The sequence below is a fragment of the Elaeis guineensis genome, chromosome 8, assembly GCF_000442705.2.
Source record: "Elaeis guineensis isolate ETL-2024a chromosome 8, EG11, whole genome shotgun sequence".
NCBI classification, from domain to species: domain Eukaryota; kingdom Viridiplantae; phylum Streptophyta; class Magnoliopsida; order Arecales; family Arecaceae; genus Elaeis; species Elaeis guineensis.
In genome coordinates, this window is record NC_026000.2 from 119298823 (window position 1) to 119302558 (window position 3736).

Below are 3736 nucleotides of genomic sequence, written 5' to 3' on the forward strand. Positions count from 1 at the left end.
GACTCGACAAAGGAGGATTTGTCGCTTAGTCCATAAACATATTCGCGACCAAATGATACGTTGTTACCAAGGACGACAACGTTTATCGAGCATAGGTCGTTGTGTGCCATATGGGTTGGTTGTCCTCATAACCAAAGAGTGTGGAGACACTCCTATGGCATACAGGTGAGATGTAATGGTACATCTGCACTGAACGTGACCAACTCCGGAGCTATTTCTGCTGTCAAGATTTGCTCTGATGGGATATGGGTATAAATGTCCCTCCGACCTGAGACCGCCATGGTGACTTGCAAGCAACTCACTGCACTTAGGCACTGGACTACCTGAACTTCTAATTCAATGACGGAAGGCTGCTGGATGTAGTCAAGTACTTGACTTGTCGGTGCGTGTGTCAAGATGGGATTGACCACTCCAGTTTAGGAGCTGTGTACAATCGTATTTCAATTTAGCAAAACCTTGGCCAGGGTAGTCCTAGTGAGGAGTCACAGGACTAATTGAGTTGAGCACGATTCGGATGATATCATCAGGGTTAACAGTTTAACCCTGAGTCGTCCTAAACACAGGGGTCAAAAGGGATGAATTATACGGTAACCATATTCACGTAGGTTCTGAATGTTGCGATTGTGATTATTCGACCTATCCGATCGTCGGATACCATTGCTAGATGGTCACTTCGATTAGTACAAGAATTGGTTCCTGTGCTACCGGCTTAGGATCGAACCTGCAGGGTCACACACATTAGTGGTTCCTTTCTGATCAGATGGCTGATTATGAGTCTTATGTGTTTGGGACTCTATGATTAAGAATTAGGATTCTCTGATCATGAGTTCCATACATTTTGGGTACCGGGGTCAAAATTTTGAATTTTAAATTTTGAATTTGAAATTTGAACTCTTTGATCAGGGTTTCATATCGATGGTCTCTGATGCCTGATTGCCCATCGGATTTGGACTCAATATTTATGAGAGGTTTAATTAGTGATTTGATCGCTAATTAACTCAATTTGATTGAGTAATTATTTTTGGATCAAGTCCAATTGAATTGGATTCAGTTTGGATTGACCCGATTAGGTTAAATGTTGACCTAATCGCTAAGGTGGTTTAGTCCCTGATTTGATCAAGGGTTAGGTTTAGTTAATTATTGATTTGATTAGGATTTTATTAAACCTAATTAATCCTAATTAAGTTGGATTTAATTTATTCTAATTGTGCTTAACCTATTTAGATTAGGTTGGCTCAATTAGGTTCAAACCACCTTGACTTTTCTCCCTGCGCCACCTCACTTCTTCTGTGCATATTTAAATTCACGAGAAGCAACTTCTCATGAATTTTCTCCATGCAGAAGCCATCCCATTCCCATCCTTGTGTGCCAAATATCTGGATAAAAATAAGTTGGTTGGCCATTCAAATTCAAAAGAAAGTTTGAATTTGAATGAGCAACCAACTAATCCATGCGCCATGGTCTTATCTTGTGCGCCCCATATTTTACATGAGAAAATGTTTCTCGTGTAAACTCTCCACATACAAATCAACTCACGCCCCTTCTCTTCTCACGCACAAGTGGATAGGGATGAGTTGGTTTTGCATTTGAATTCAAATTTGATTTGAATTCAAATGTGCAACCACTTATCTTTATCCTCTCACGCGGATAAGACACGTTCGACATTGTTTTAAAAAGAGGAGAAAGGTGGGATGAGCATAGAAATTTTAGGAGAGAAACTTTGGGGTGTGAGAAAAGTTTGTGCATAAGGTGAAGGTCCAAAACCTTCCGAGAGAAAAAGAAAGAAAAGAAAGAAAATTGAGCGCAGGGTTTCTAGTGTGTACCCTAGGGTTTCTACCTAGGGTTTGGGAAGTGAGATTGGGTGTGCCACGAGTGTCGTGAGTCCACCAAATTTCAGGGAGAGATCCATCAGCCTCTCAAGCAATCGTGCAAATAATCCAGAGCATCCGAGGAGTCGGCACACATTGATCGAAGGAGTTCGATCAACATCTGCCATCAAAAGGGTGAAATCACGAACTAGCATTCGTGAGGAGCTGATCAGACGGGAGCTTCGTGTGGATGATCCGCAGAGGCTAGATATTTATGTGGCTGTAATGTGACGATCAGAGCCCCCCGATGGTGATCAGATTATGATGATCGACTATCCGCAAAAGGTGATGTGTTCTGAACACAGTACTGTAAAAGGTTTACTGATTCAAATTTGAATTTCAAATTTTAATGCATGCTGTTGTATCATATTTAGATCCTAGTGTAGGGTTAATTAGTATTAATTAATAAGATTAATTAATAATTCCGCTGTAAAATAGTAATTTTAAAAAAGTTTTAAAATTATCATTTTACCCCTGTACTAAATTTTCTCTACAAATGGTATCAGAGCATGGTTCTAGAATATGATATACATATGCACGCATAGATTAAGGTGTAATCTACAAGTTTAAATTTAAAATTCAAAATTCGAAATTCGAAATTCAAAAAAATTTAAAATTTGAAACTTGAAATTTGAAATTTGTTAGAAGTTTCAAATTTGAAATTCAAAATTCAAAATTTGAAATTTGGTTGAAATCTCAAATTTGAAATTTAAAATTTGAAATTCGAAATTTGAAATTTGAAATTCAAAATTTAAAATTTAAAATTCAAAGATTGGAAATTGAAAATTTAAAATTTGGTTGAAATCTCAAATTTGAAATTTAAAATTTAAAATTTAAAATTTAAAATTTAAAATTTAAATTTTGAAATTGGTATATTTAGATATACTTGATCCAAGTAGCAAGTAATCTAATTGGGTTGGTTGCGATGGCCATCCGGTCATAGGAGAAAAGTAGGGTTTAAAGGCCCTCTCTTCCCATTCGATGGGGTCTCCTATGGCGGTAGGGGTGCCGATGCAATTATATCCCATACCGATGAAGCAGCGAAAGGACTTAATTATAAAATTTATCATGAATGTGTTAGATTAGATCTAAAAGAAAATTTATAATTTATTTTGAGTTATTTTCTGTTGTGAAATGAGAATAGGATTGCTGTTTATGAATTGTGCTGATCTGTTTGTGAAATGAGTCAACACATTTGGTGAACAAAAAATAAAATCTTTCAAAATTTGAAAATTATTTTCGAAATGCCAAACCCTGACCCATCAGCCCAAGTACTTAATTAAAAGAATTAAGTGTTGTCTAGTAGATCTAGAATTATGAATTAAGACCTAAGACAATTGCATAAACTTGTGGGTCAATGGGTTAGATGAATTAGGTCCATAATTGGGTTAGACCTAAGGTTAGCTTAAAAAATAGACTAAATGGAGTAATTGATCAAATATAATCAAAAGTTGAATTAGATTAGGTCAAGGATACTCTAGACTCAACTTCAATAGTTGTAGTTGAATGGGTCCATGTCTTTAACTAGACCAAGATGGACTTAATTCATGGCTACGCGGTGGAGCCCTATTTACTAAGTTCATCAAAATTAAAACTAATGAACCGGTTGGTGTCTAAGGTAAGTTCGGCAGTTTTGACCAGTGGTTCTTAAGCGGGAGCTACTCGCATTGATTCGATCATTGACGAGTTAATGGCAAATCCCCACCACTGATCTCACTTACCTGGCCAATCTGGTAAGTTAGATTTTGATTAGATCACTTGATGATTAGAGCTCACCCATGTCATTAGGTAAATCAGTGTGACTGATTTAGGTGCTCCTAATGCCAGCTTTAATTAAATCCTTTTTTAATCTGACTTGGTGAAGTCAG